This window comes from Trachemys scripta, chromosome 8 (genome assembly GCF_013100865.1).
Source record: "Trachemys scripta elegans isolate TJP31775 chromosome 8, CAS_Tse_1.0, whole genome shotgun sequence".
Classification (NCBI taxonomy): domain Eukaryota; kingdom Metazoa; phylum Chordata; order Testudines; family Emydidae; genus Trachemys; species Trachemys scripta.
The window spans coordinates 91789307-91804530 of record NC_048305.1 but is presented as its reverse complement, the minus strand read 5'-3'; the positions used below and the strand labels follow the sequence as shown (position 1 = coordinate 91804530).

Sequence of the window (15224 nt, the reverse complement as noted above, 5' to 3'; positions counted from 1 at the left end):
TAACTAAGTTTGGAGAACAGTTGCAAATATATACTATATATATTTGGGGCAAATTAAAGTGACTATGAGCTATGCCGAAAATAATTCGCTATAAAGTCTGATAGAATTAAAAACACATTTGTTTTCAGCCTGAAAAAAAAAAAGAAGCGAAACAGTAAGAGAAGTATTCATTCATGTGCATTGAAAATATTTTATTATTCTATTCAAAAACCTGTCAGTTTCACCTCAGGTATTGGAAATAAAATGTCAGTGTTCATATTCCACATAGACAAGAATCTCCTCTTGTTAGTAAAATGTAGTGCATAAAATGCATGTTCAATTAATCAGCTATATTAAGACGTTAACGACTTATTACTACAGCACTGATTTTGTTGCTTATTTCAAGTATAGGATCTGATAGGATCTGCTGTAAGAATGTGTCCTTGCCTTATACACAATTTGTTTTCTTGGTAAACACTAAATATTATTGCATCCTAAGTAAACATTTATACCTCGGGATACATATACTAAAATAAAACAAGCTGCCTGGTGACTGGATAGTTTGAACTTTATAAATAAGGACCTGATAATCATCTGACACGGAAAGGAAAAACAGTCACCTTAACCAAGAAGAGATTATATATCAGAGGCTCTTCATGCAGGTCCCTACATGGGCACTCCTCTAATCTCTTTTTAAAAGGAAAACTAAACAGATCTAAATTTGTTTGTGTGCTGCGGCTATAAAAGTAACAAGTTGTTTCACAGTTGTGTCTAGCTAATCGGTTTTACACAAACAGCAAATGGTGCATGATTTGTGCAACACACGCAGAGGTTATTTCTATATTTAGCTGATACCCCTGGGAAAAGAGAAAGGAGGCTCTTCTTGAATTCACTTTTAGGCTCAAGAAACTGCTGATCCCGTGCTTCTAACTGACATTGGATAACAGGGGGCTCATTCCATTCCTGATCCTTTGTTACTTATAAAATTACTCCCTCATATTTCCCTACATAGCAATAATACCTCCCGGCCCTGCATGTGTGTTCAGAACAAGCAGCAGCCTTTAAACTGGAAGGCCTTTTCGTACTATTTATTAGGCAGCCGGGGGTGGGAAGAAGGCAAAATAGCCGGCAACTTTCTTCCCAACTAGTTTCCTTTTGACACGGAGATTGGAGACATTTCTCTTTCTTTTCTTTCCCCCATGATCTGCATAACAGCCCAGCAGAACTCTAGCAGTAGTGCGGGGGGAATCGGGAGAAAGGTCGTTTCTCTAACGCTGCTGAATAGTTCTCTTTCGATTCCAGAGATCAGCTACTTCTTGGAGAGAGAAACGTAAATATCATGACAGTGTAAACGTTTTAGTCGCAGCAGGAAAATGTGCAAATCGAATTCGAAAAACAAACATGGCAGAGGGAAGCCCAAGTATATTCCTCACTGCTTGGAACATTACAATAATTTAAATTAATAGGTTATAAAATGATACGGAGTTGATCAATTGTTCTCCTAGGTTCTTTATTAAATTAAGAGTGGATTCATTTTAATCGCATTTGGTTTGCTCGTAATGATGGGATACGTTATGTAATTATTACGTGGATTTTTTTTCGAAGGGTTTATTATAGCGTCTTTGTCTCTCGGCCCCCATGATCCGCTACACACACCGCTGACTCAGACCTATGATTTGCCATTCTAGCTTCTGCTATTGCCGCCTCTGCAAAGCAAACGCCAAATGTCCTGTTGTCTTGTACTCTATTGCACAGGCAAGAGGCACAAGGATATTGCAGGGCAAAGAGCCCGTCACCTAAAAGTAGGACGGGAAGAGAAATCATTAATTTAAACAGAAAGGAATTGGGGAGCAAAATGAACCCAGAGGCCGCAGGTGAAATCTCACTTTGGGGCTCCCAGAGGGACTCAGAATTGTAATAGCGGAGTGGAACCTGTAGGGGGCGTTAGGTATATAACGAATTTCCCAGATGTCTGGAGCAGCTCCTGACCTCCGCGGTCTATAAAGCGGCTTCTCTAGACTTCTTCCCCCACGCCCCCCAGGCATATACAGAGGGACTCCTCGGGGAAAGGATTGCGAGAGGCACACTCCAATATTGTAACTTGGGAATGGGTCAGATTTCTATAGAGGTCTGGAGGAGGTAAACAGATTAACGCGGGTGATGAGAAACAGACGACTTTGAAGTGAGGTGTGGAGAAAAGGGAGATCCTTTATTTTCATAGTCCCGTGAATAGCCATAATATTTTGGGAAGATCCACAAATAACAGAGACAGACAGGTCCACACATCACTGAATTCAGCAGTTATGTTTTTTCATGTATTGTATTTCCAAAAGACACTTTCTGATCCTGCTCCTTCCCAAGTCAACGGGAACATTACCATTAACTCGGATACCAGCAGGATCGGGCCCTTCCTTTGTATATTTGTCCGTTCGTGTGGCTTGAACGGAAAGAAAATTGCTGAGCACTGATGCAGCTGGATGCCAAAGAAATATATAGTATTCCTTTATTAAACAGGGTTTAAAAGAATCCCATGTAGAACAGATCGTTAGGAAGAGAGACGAAACATTCCTAACCCATTGCCATAGATTTTATCCAAGATGTCCAGCAAAAACAAAATATTCGATTGCTGAGTGAAAAAGCAATTTGAAACGTGGGGAATCTCCTATGACTTTTACATTCATGGAAGTCCTGACACCGCTATGAACCCCATCTCCCTGACCCCTGCACATAACTATCCCAGCAGAGTAGCGAAGTTTCCACAATGGGAAAACCACTCAACTCAACCAAGCAACGAAAGTCTTATTTGCTGGGGTTCCTCCCCCGCCCCCAATTTCCACAAACCCTCCGACACATATGGCAAAACTTGACACGGTTGGTGACAGATGCCTGTTAGTCTAAGACATGTCATGCTGGCCTCTGGGGTGTATTAAAAGTAACCAGATCCTAAAATGACCATGCTCTGCAGTTGGTGTAGTTATCCAGAGCCAATTTTTTTTTCACTTTGGTTATTTATTAAAAATGCAGCAACATTCTTCCTTCACCACAGAGGAGGTTTAGTAGAATATACAAGCAATAATACTTTAATAATACTACTAATAATATTTGAAATCGTTTACATCGTTGGAAATGGGGAACACACCGACGGTCTAATGAACACCCTGTTTCCTCAGTTGCTGTAAATCGGTATAGCGCTGCGATTGACACCAGCTGAAGATCTGGCCCTTACTTTTACAGCCGGTTTTATTTTGAAAGAAAAATCATCGGACACTCTTTTGAGTTCTTGCACTAAAGCGGAAATGCTCGCTGCAGACCCAAGCGCTGTATTCCTCTCTCGATCCGCTCTCCACGCATCGGAGTTACATAATAATTGATCTGTCACTGGGCATAACGGCAGAGGCGAGAATCCCAGCGCTAGGGTCATTCAAACAGCCACCCGCCGGGCTAGTCCTTGCCACTGAAACCAGGGGACCCACACAAGGGCTAGGCCTTGCACGGGAAATCTCCCCTCTCGTGCTGTGCTTTCACCAAGGTGACTCCCATCCTCAGCGGGAAGCGGAGGAAAGCGCCCGTCTTACGATGCTTCCATAAATCGGACTTTGCATTTTCCCACCGTGGGGTACGGGCCTGCGAGCCTCCCCTCTGTCTGGTTACACTGCAGAGGCGAGGCAGCTCACTTCTAAGTCTCACGACACCCACCAGCCTGCCCATCTCTAGGGCCGCAGACTCGGGTCCCAGAGAGGAAAAGCACTAATGAGGCCCGAGAGGAAGAGTCTGTATCTGCATTTTACGCGGGTCCAAAAATCCCACCAACTACTCTACCAATTACTACTTTCCAAAGAAAGGGTCCCCTGATCTCTCTTTTCTCCCAAACTCCTGTACTGTATGTGGGAGGAGGCCCCTTTGAATCGTGTTAATGAAATAGAGGCTGGCTAACGCACTTAGCCTGAAGGGAACCGATTCGATTACTAAATTTATTTTACTCATTAGAGTAAAACTAAAGGTTTAAGATGAATAACCCCTACCCAAATCCCAATGGACTTTGATCCCGTAGTTTCTTCCGTGGCAGGGTGGTGGGGAGGTGGAATTTGCACGGCACCTTTGGTAAGATGTGGAGTCCTTTCTTCCTGTCATTGGCCTCCCCATGCAGCCTCTAAGTTTAATCAGGCCATGTATTTTTTATCAGCTTTTCCCCTCTGTGAGCATGTTGCTAGTCGTTGAAAGGAGTTTTGTCAATTGGAAGAGAGTGTCTGCACACGTTGGCGGCGGCGCGGTGAGAGGTTACTTGGCTAAGAACCAGCTACCTGGGGGCAAAGATCACGGCTGGCAAAAGCGGCTTTCAACTGGGTAGGGGGAGGTAGGGGTGAGTGGGAATTACACTACAAAGGGCCCGAAGCCAGGGCGTTCAAAAGTGGGGCTCCCTTGCGGTCCTCGACTCATCCAGTGATGGATCAAAAGGGGAACGTGATAAAGGCCCAGGGGCGAATGAAAAGGTGGGCGAAGTCCGGAGCTATGAGCCCCTCACCACGAATTTGAAGAGGGCGGGCGGACTATCTAGCTTATATGTCGTCTATATTTGTACTCTAGTTCATGGCAGGCTTTGCCTTTTCAACGCTATAAGAACACATGACTCTTCCCTCGGATGATGAAAAAGGAGAATATCATTTGGGAAATATCCGGTCTTAGTGAAATCTCTGGTTAGGTTTGTGTACTGTAGTGGCTAGTGTTTACGGAGCGCTACAACGGTAGTGATTTTTTAAAATCTGCCTTATTTACGTAATAAAATACATGTTTTGGGGGGAGTGCATGATTACGGAAGTACTTTATGAAATGGCCATTTGGTGGTGATAGACCAGGGCTCCTGTGTAAATGTTGCCCAAGGAAGGTCTCTCCGACTGGCTTCTATAAAGTACTGACTCAACTGCATGGTCTTCTTTACAGGCATTTATGCGCTATCACGTTAATAAGTTACATCCACTAAATTAAAGCGCTAAAAGCCTTTAAAATTGTAGTTGAAAAAGCTTCTCCCTCCCCATCATATTTCTTAATATAATCCATAGGTCACTATTTTTCTCCCATGTTCTCGTTTGAGAGCGCTCAAAGTAATATCAAACCTTCATCTTCTAGTTGCTTAAGGCAGAATTCTTTGTAGGACTCCTGCAACTGAAACAAAATATTGTAAACTAGTGCACTCTTCTGATACCTTTTTGGAAATAGCAACATAGGACATTTTTAGAGGAAACCGCAGACCAGGCCCTGATCTCTGTTGCCCTTCCAAAACTCCCATTGGTACAGGATAGAGACCATGATTGCTAAATATCCAAGTGCACTTGCTGCAAATACAGGGCATCGGCCCCTGGGTAATTCCTTAATCTAGTCATTTTCCAATTACCCAGACTGGGTAATTAAATTATGCCTACCTAATTTCCTCTGTTTTAATTCATCTCTTAAAATTAGCTGTTTGGCGCTACTGTGCTCTGTTACCCTCAGAGATATGGCCCAGAGAGAGCTGGATTTATGCGTGTGAAGTGATTTCCGTATACTTACATGGTCACATCCAACTTCTGTTCCTTCCGTTGACTTCAGTTGAACCACTGGCAGGAGTTAGACACGCAGGATTTGACCTATAGACCTTGAAGCAATTTGGATACTTCCAGACAAAAGGTGCTTTAGTATATATTTGGAATGCATTATGTATATATTTATCCATGGCCACCTTATAAACCTCCAAAGCAGCATTTTATGATGAGAAGTTAGCACTAAAGGTTCCCGGTAGTATCGCACTAGTTAAGGGGGCTTGCCAGGCTCCTTATAGAGCAACAATTTGTCAATGTTCCCAATGCAATATTATTTCCTATTTTCAGAATTGCTTCTGGTGCAGGGTAGAAAAATATCCTTTGGCCTGAACAAAATCTCAGGCTGAACCAGGATTTTAAAACGTATTTGGAGCCATTCACTATCTTCAGTCTGCACACACATCCCATTGGCATCAACCAAAAGTTCCACAGCAGATGGAGGACAGTGGGTTTATGTCATTTTGGTCATTTTTAGGCTACAGTAATGCAAAGGAGAGGGGGGGAAAGGAAATTGGGTGTTTTGTTTTTAGTTTCTTGTTCAAAATGGTCTAGAGTTTAAAAATCACACTGTGCATGTTGTTGCTGGCAGGGCAGGTTCATTAGAGAGGCCACTGACAGAATGACTAGCTAGAGGGGAGGCTAAACCACCATCTCTCTACTTAGGTGCTGATACAGCTTCTGATTTCTGGTACTTACAGGTGATCACTGTGAAGAAGATTGTGCAACTGCTGCTCATTCCCTAGCGTTCTGTGAATCAAGGACCTTCACCTTAAAATTAATCACAGGCGGAGGCATTCTGGAGCCTAGCATGAAACTGGAGGATGGAGTTATAAAGTGCGATTTTCAAAGGAATAAGGCACTCAGTTCCCATCGAAATGTCCCAGTTCCCATACACTCTTTTGAAAATCTCATCTATGAGCAAAGACTTTATCTTGTTTATTTGTGGTATACAGTGGACCTATTTCTACTGGGAAGTGAAGAGGAAGCCAGTGGCTTCAGTGGGTGCAGGAGCAAGCATTATGTCTTTAGGATATATTTTAGATAGACCAGACAGTGAAATCTGAAAATGACGCGCTGCAATTACTTCAGCAAACATCTGTTGAATGCACAGATTGGAGAGATGCAGTTTAGTCTATCCAATAATTATAACAATGTTAGTATGCAAACTCTTTTGGTACACTTTAATATTAAAGTGCATGAAAACACAACATATCACATTTACTTGAACCAGTTAACAGTTTGTTAGCGCTTCACAGGCTACAGGTTATGTTTAACACACTCAGATCTAATTTTCCCCTCTGGTTACAAAACCACCATTGAAAACAAACCCTGAACTTACAAACTCAGAGCATCGAGGAGATTAGGAGGTAAAATCTCTACTCTGTTCAGACTGGAGCATTTAACCTAGTGATCTCAGAGCCATGCAAGGAGAGTTCAGGTGGGAATGGGAGCCTTACCTTTGATCCATTTGCTTTGTTGGTTTAATACAGACTGACAACCTGACTTTACCATAGTTTGTGTGTTGATTTTCAAAATCCGGTCACCTTTAGATACCAATATCTGTTAATGGAGCAAGGAATGCATATAATTGGCCAAATATGAACAATATATTTTTCTTGAGAGACCACACTTACATTCTAGGGACTTTTATTGAGTTACGTTTTACTAGTCCTAAAACATTTAGCGTTATGCACTTAAAAGATACAGATCATAGGTATTACATCCACAGAAAGTATTTTAGTCAGTGAATGTTCAATGTAGCAGGTAGAGATGAACTTAGCACGTCTTTGAGACTGAACTGGGAACAGACTCTTCAGCCATAAAATGCACTTAACAGTCTATTTAATAGTGGCGAGGTCCTTGAAAATGCAATATCCATGCTAATCTTGCCTTTTTCTAAATCAGAAATGAAAAATAGGTCAGTGAGGTAGAGCCTTCCCCTTCCATTTAAAATGTGACATTTAATCTATTTAAATAACTAAGTAAACTTTATTAATTCAGGATTTGGTAAGCAAGCTGAGAAAGGAGGCACTCCGCAACTTGATTAAGATCACAAAATGTGAGAAGGAGTGTCCTTGGACTAAAGGTTTAATAAAATCCCTGCTTACTTGAGCTTCAACAAGATGGGAAAAGCCAAGGCATAGGAAAACAACTCTGCCTCTCCTCTCAATTAAGCAGTGAAATGGCTGAACCTCAAACATACTTTCTTTTACAGAGGTAACAATGTATCCACAATGTAACAGCGTATGAAAGAAGAAATATATTTCCAGTTCAGGAATCCCTCCCCCAAATTAAAGTCCACGTTCTAGAAGCACATGGAGTTGTAGCGTTAATGTCAACCAGGAATAGCAGTAGCAGACCGGCTGTGCTTACATATAACTCACAGCGAAGGGTTAAACCAATGGGCACTGGTTTTAATCTGGAGTTTGAGAATTATTTGAATTTAATTAAAAATAGTAGTAGTCAGTCTTAAGGTCAACCATGCCCTTCTAACTAGTTTATTTATTTATGTATTAATTATTATTATTATAGCCCAATGCCAATCATCTCTCAGGCGGATTATGGTAAAGATTAACAAAGAGAAATAATAAAAGTCAAGATGCAAAATAACCGTGGCTAAACCGCTCTGTTTAAAAGGAAACCATCAGTGTAATAGTTTTCAATGTTCCAGGTTTTTGACCAAATGCGTGTGGCATAAGGACAGATACTTACAATTTTTATAGTGTTGAGGGCCCAGTAAAAGGTCAAACTGCAAACGTCTCCAGAGTATGTTTTCCCACTCCCTCCTGCATCCCAGCTCAATTCAGGAATTAAATCCTACATGAGCTGGAAAGCAACTTTTTATAGCTGCAGCTTCTTCCAAGCCTCTTTCCCTCCTATCCGCTATAGGAAGGACTTTTCCATCATTCAGATTGCATTTCCTTCTAGAGTTATGAAACACACTAGCGATATTTGTGTTTCGACTATGCAGGTTTACGTCAATTGTAATAGCTGTAATAATAAATAAATAAAAACGGCCAGTAAACTCATTCAAACGTCATGAGGATGTGAAAAGGGTTAATAGAAACGATCTTCCTGATCATTATTCCTTTCTCTCTCCTGGTAAGAAACAAAATCAAACCCCGTTTGTCTACTGCCCCGTTGTTACAATGTGTCCTTAATGCCTTTTCCAGTCATTGATTTGGTCAAAGTCACTGCAGAAATACTAGTGACAGAGACTCGATTTCAGGCAACGTGGCCAATACAAGTATTTAGAAAGCATTCAATACAAAGATTTCCTGGGGAAGTGAATGATTTCACCTTGCAACAAGGGTAGCTAAGCTAATTGAACTAATGCACTTGAACTTTCAGCAATAAAGCCTAACACTCGAATACAGAGCTCTAAGAATTCTCTGTCAAATATACATGTGGAGATAGAGTGCCCCAAAAGTTAGGGAATAATATCAATTACCTACAGGATATAGCTTTATTGCTTTCACTGTTGAATTACGTAGTTATTAACTCAGATACTATGAAGGATGCATGCTATTCTTGGATTTGTTTAACATTATTACTCTGCTTGTTATTCTAAATAAGGAATAGCTATCAGTTAATTGTAGAGGCAAAACCATGAAGAAAACAGAAAAAGGAACTGCCAAAAGGAGGCAGAGCTGGCTGGCTGGCTAGCTAGATTAAAATAGTGCTTTGGCCTATCTATTATTTGCCAGCTCTGCCTCCTACTTTGCTAAATTTGGAGCCAAACAGGCAATAGGCAAAATTTCCGTTGACATCAACCAGAACTGTTTTTGAAAACTGTATCAGAATTGATAGCATTGTGACTCAGTCTTGCTGGATCAGTAATCTCAGGGAGTGGTGGTTATGGAGATCTCAGATAGATTTGAAATTATAGTTTTGTTTATCTCACCGATTTCAAACTGCTATGTTAAAGAAGCTATAACCTCTATGAGGATTAACTCTTCACACAGAATTAAAATAATTTAAAAAAGGGGACTGCAAGTTGTTAGTGGTCTTTATACTTCATAGCATCTAATACCATTCCAGTTCTAATTTATTTGCTCTTGTAACCAATGTATTTTTGAGTCTGAGTTTTTTATAGATTCATGTATTTAGGACCCAATGAGACATTCCCTAGAATCTTGATTCATCTCTTGCACAAGCGATTATTTAATTAAGTATCCATATGAGTCAATAAAGTTAGCTGGTTTATTAGCTCTCATTGTAAAAATCTGATGCTCTGATAATGTCATGATGTTCTTATCTATATCTACTATCTTCAGCTAGATTCAGAGATCCAAAGGTGCTCAGAGTTCTCGCGGTTTAGAAACCAATAAGTGGTTTATATGGTCATCTGTTAAAGATCCTATAGTTTCCATCTTCTAATACTTAAAGAACACACTGAGTGGGATGATAAGCAAAGAGCAGAAATTGCTTCAAATGGTGAATAACTATATTTTGGTGATATGTTTGTTGCTGAATTCATTACACTCAGAAGATATATGACTAGGAATGGCAGCTATATCCTATCCTATATATTGCATTAGAAAATACTTTTGGGAAGTAGTCATTCTGCTGATGTACAAGAGTAGACTAGACAAAATACTACTATCACATGTCAAACATTTTCCAAATGTTGCTTTTTTGACAAAAAAACTAATTTTTTGGGGAGGGTTTCCCACTGGATCTATTGATGATCATTCTTTATTAGTTATTAATAATAATTAAATAATTATTATAGTACCATCCAAAGGCCTTATTTGGGTGTGGGGGAGGGATTACATTCTAGAAGACATAAAATAGACACAGAATAGAGGCTGGGGTTACAACATAAGACCAAATGAATATGGTGAAGGATTGGCATAGCTTGTTAGTTACAAGCTTTGTTGTTGGTTTTTAATATTTTTTAAATTGGGGGTAGAGGTAGGGTGAGGAATGTCAGGAATGAGGAGATTAGTGAGAGTAGGGAAATGTCCTACATGTTGCATGGATGTCCTTGAAAGACTCTCCCTCCTCCCCCGACTACCATCTAAGGCCCTGATACCCCAAAGACTTAAGCAGCTGCTTAATTTTACCACCATGAGTACTTCCAATGAGTCTTCACTATGATAACAAAGTTAACTATGTGCATAAGTCTTTGCAGGACTGAGGTTTAAAACTTTAATATTTTATAGTTGTAAATTAAATAAATGAGTTCCAGGTAATATTTTCCTGAAAAAGTGGTTGAGGAAGTATGTCATCACATTGATAGTTTTACCTGTAGGTCAGAAAAAATGAAGTCTTATATATTTCTTAAAATGTATATGCTACTCATGAAATGGTAATTGCCAATATAAATATCTACCTTCTGTAGCATTCACGCTCAAATCCTATAAAACGCCTCAGTTTGGAACTCCATTTCAGTGAGAGTTCTGTGCCTGGAAGGCTTGCAGGATTGGGCCCTGAAAATCTTACTATCTGTGCCTTGTATTATTAGAAGAAATAGTCCGTGTTCTGTTAAAACCACTGTCCCAGGAATGAACACACACACGCACACAAAAGACAAAAAACATTAATCAAGGAAGAAACTTGGAAAATAGATCAATTCATATTACACTGTTGGCAATAGGTAATAGTCATGTGAATCTTGTCTAGTACTATCCACTGAGTAATGTTCTTTAGGTTAAGTTGTCAGGTCCCTCAACAGTATTACTGAGGGTAAAGAAATAACTAGAATATGAAAAATTTGAAAGAGATTGTTGATGGTAGGTCTCTCCTTTGCTCCCAAACTGCTCCCTAGATCCTTTCTCCCTGAGGCACAACAGGTCCTCAAACTGCACCCTTCCTTTGGCAAAGAACAGGACTCCAGACTGCTCCCAGTAAGTAAGCCAGGGCCAGATCTATGGGAGTTGGATGCCTAAATACCTTCGCCCCAGTCCCTAGTAGTGTTTACCCCACCAGGTTTTTTGCCAATAATTTCCCACCATTGTAACATTTCATCTCCACCAGTTGCAGCAACAGGAGCAGCACTACAGCAGACTGGGTTTTAGGTGGCCATTGATTTTTTAAGTACCATCATAAAGATCTAACCTGAGTATGATAAAACAACAAGGTGCATAAAGAGCTGGCAGCTGCCTGAAGCCATAGCTGCACTAGTGCTGCCACCAGAAGAGCTGAACGTTTGGTGAATTACAGGTCCTGTTTTTGGCAGTAGACAAGGTCTGTGTGTAGTGACTGAGGCAGCATTAATGTTATTCTGAGTGTGAATTTTGGCACCTTCTGACATTTACAATCTGTGTACGTTCAGGCCAGGATGCTGTGTGCTAATGTAGATGTTTTGCCTTGAGGAGGTGGCGGGGGTAACAAGCCATGTCTAGACTAGGGCAAGAGGTGTGTTGTTAGCACTGGTCAGCTAATACGATGCAATCGGCTAGTGCAGAAGAGGAGCACATCACAAACTGGTAAGTTAAAGCCCTGGTGGAGCCTCCTCACCTGGTTAAGAGGAGGCCACAGAAGAGCCACCTGTAGTGCCTGAGGCAGTGGGCCTAGTAGTGCTTAGGGTTGGTGGGGCTCTGTTTGGCAGATCATGTGCCCATTCCCCTGGCTGCCCCTTATTGTCCCCCCATTCTCCTGGCCCCCCCATGCTGCCTCGCTCCCATTGTCCCCCCCCCAGTGGCTTGTCCCCATTCACTCTCTCCATTCCCCATCCCCTCCCTCAGCCCTACGTCCTCGCACCCGCGTTCACCGGACTACTACGTGCGCGTGCCCGTCTTCCAGACCCGGAAATAGCTCGACTCGAGCGCGGAATCGCCGGGGGACGCGCGCGTCACGGTGAGTCTGTCTGTCCAGTGGGATCCGCGGGCTCGCGCAGGAGTTGCGTGCTCCCGCAGGAGGGAAGGGGGGAGGCGGGAGCGCGCTCCCGTGCCGAGAGAGCGGGAAGCAGCGCTTCCGGGTGCCTCGTGGGGGCGGGAAAGCTGCGCGGGGCGCTTCCTGGACTCCCAGTCGGTGCGTGTGAGGCGGTCCACGCTCCACGGGTGTCACCGGGGGTGGGACCTCCGGAGCCGCGGCGGGAGGTTAACGGGGGGTTTGGAGGGTGCCCTAGCTGCCATACGTGAAGGGGGCGCGCCTGGGGCCCTCTGCTGTGAGACCGGCAGGGGAGGAGGCGCTGGAAGGGCATGTTCCTGTCAGCTGGGACACCCGCCCCCCAGTGTAGAGCCCTGAAGGGGGCGGGGGCGGGGGCATGCCGCCCTGGCCCCTCTACGTCTGCCGCCCTCCCTTTGACAGGGGGAGTGTGTGGCCTCCCCCCTCCGCCCCGGACTGTCGTGGGCAGGGCGGGTTGCCGTTGGGCTCAAAGTGGAGTCCCCTAACGGTGCCGAGAGGTGGGTGTGGGTCTAGGGTGACCAGATAGCAAATGTGAAAAATCGGGATGGGGTGGGGGGTAATAGGAGCCTATATAAGAAAAAGACCCCCAAATTAGAACTGTCCCCTATAAAATCGGGACGTATGGACACCCTATGTGGGTCTGTCCTGGTGTTTGTGGTGGGGATGGGGTCCTCTGCATACCGAGTAGGTAGCACATCGATCCATCATCGGAGAAATCAACTGATTGACAAATATATATTGGTCGCCTTTTCCTTTTACCGTGCTGAGCAGCACTTGGATTTCATCATAGTGCTCATTACGTGCCTAATAACATCACACACAAACATATGGGGGGCACACTAGTTAGAGGCCATTAGTCTAGGGATCTTCTCCGAGGCTTTTTCTTCCTTTGCCTTCTTTATTAAAAAATATTTGTCTGAAACTGCCATCTTTGTTCAGGCACATCAGTGGCTTCTTCCTCTCCTTTTTCATCATACCCTTATTTAAGGAGTCACAATGGGAAAAGATTGGAAATGCCTCATACAAAATTATAACTGGAGTTGAACAAAACTCATCCATTTCTCTTTACAAGGGTCCGAGCCAATAGATTTTGTTGGGATAGGTCCCAGAGGTTTGCTGTCTTGGCCTGTGTTTTTGCCTGGTCCATTTATAAATGAACAGTATTTCATAAGATAGCACAGAGAGAAATTAATAATTTATCACTAGCAAAATACAACTCTAATTTGGCAATGTTGCTTAATTTTTTCAACCATGGTGGTTTGTGAGATATCAGCACTGAAAAAACATCATTGTGATTCCATTTTGCCTTTTGACCTCTCCGCTTCATTGTAATGTGATTTTAGTGGCTGCTATATCAAGAACTGAGATCTAGAACTAACACCATACCACGAAACCTTGTAATCATAGCCTGACTGCAGAGAGTATAAAACATGGATCTATAAAATCGTGCTGGTATTGAAATGAGTGTCAGGATAAGGAAAATGATAATCAGAATGACTAGATTTGATAACTTGGGTGTCACCTGTTTTCTAATGTATGTTCAGTTTTGTTGGCGGTGTTGAAACTGGTTGAATGGTTTCACAAAATGTTAAAAATGCTAATTATTGCACCTCAACTGCAATTTCCTCTCTGGTCAAGGGTTTAGAGACTTTGGAGCTGCTGCTGACATTTTAAGTATTTCCTTTCCTACATTTGACAGGAGCTTCAACAGTCTAATGAAGTTAAAGTTTTACGTAACATTCAGTAACAACAAAAATATGAATGGCAACAAGCTGAGGTCTAAAGTTTCATGGCTTGACAAAACGGAGAAACACTGTGGTGGAACAGTGCAAGTGCTTTCAGGACTAGTACCTTTTCTTAAGCACTCATCCTGAACCAGTAATCAGAAAGGAATTAATTTTTTTTCTGAGTCACAACAGCATTATGCACCTGCACCCAGTGAGGTGGCAGATTCCTGTTCAAATCCTGTCTCCTCATCAGGCAGAAGGGGAACTTAAACCAGGAGTCTCCCACATTCCAGGTGAGAATCTTTAGGTCAGCGATTAAGGTAATAAGCAAGGTCCTCCTTTCTCCACTCCCTCCAGTCATTTTGTGAAGTTAGGCCGCGTCTTAGCACATCTACTGGATTGGGCCCGACACACAGTTTAGGCAGAGAAACATCTATCTTCCCCCTGATATGTGGGTCGCTTAGTTGGAAGATTGGTGTCCAGGCACCTAGAGTGAGTCAGTGGTGCATATGCTCAGAGGCAGGAATGTAGGTGCCTAGGGAACTTTTACTGCAATAACTTAGGTGTCGGGTGAGTTTAGCTACCTACAGGGTTAGGCAGAAACTGAGTGGGAGTTTTGTGGATTGCAGTGGGTGCCTAAAAACGTGACTTAGGTGCATGAGGCCTGGTCCCCACTAACCCCCCACTTCGGACTAAGGTACGCAAATTCAGCTACGTTAATAACGTAGCTGAATTTGAAGTACCTTAGTCCGAACTTACCGCGGGTCCAGACGCGGCAGGGAGGCTCCCCCGTCGATGCCACGTACTCCTCTCACCGAGCTGGAGTACCGGCGTCGACGGCGAGCACTTCCGGGATCGATCCCAGAACATGGATTGCCTGCCGCCGGACCCTCCGGTAAGTGTAGACGTACCCTGAGTATATTTGTGGCCAGGGCTGGCCTTACCATGAGGTGAACTGAGGCGGCCGCCTCAGGTGCCAGACTGGGGAGGGTCGGGGTGCCACTAGGACCCAGAGTGTAGAACATTGTGTCTGCTGCGGGTGCATATTCTCTCTGCTCTAGATGCACAGAGATGGTGGAGTGCTGTGCTG

At 43.0% G+C, this 15224-nt stretch overlaps 1 protein-coding gene across 3 annotated transcripts in view; it reads left to right on the top strand.

The window, feature by feature from the left end:
- The first annotated feature begins 12290 nt into the window (after window positions 1–12290).
- The window catches only part of ALG6 (ALG6 alpha-1,3-glucosyltransferase), a 42552-nt gene continuing 39618 nt past the window's right edge, over window positions 12291–15224 (top strand). Inside the window, exon 1 of one of the 3 annotated variants that reach the window (XM_034778177.1) lies at window positions 12291–12356. The gene's annotated coding sequence lies outside the window, so the exon portion shown is untranslated. Of the gene's footprint in view, window positions 12357–12447; window positions 12531–14337; window positions 14428–15224 lie in introns of those variants that run through there. The other 2 variants (XM_034778178.1, XM_034778179.1) reach the window with 2 other exon arrangements.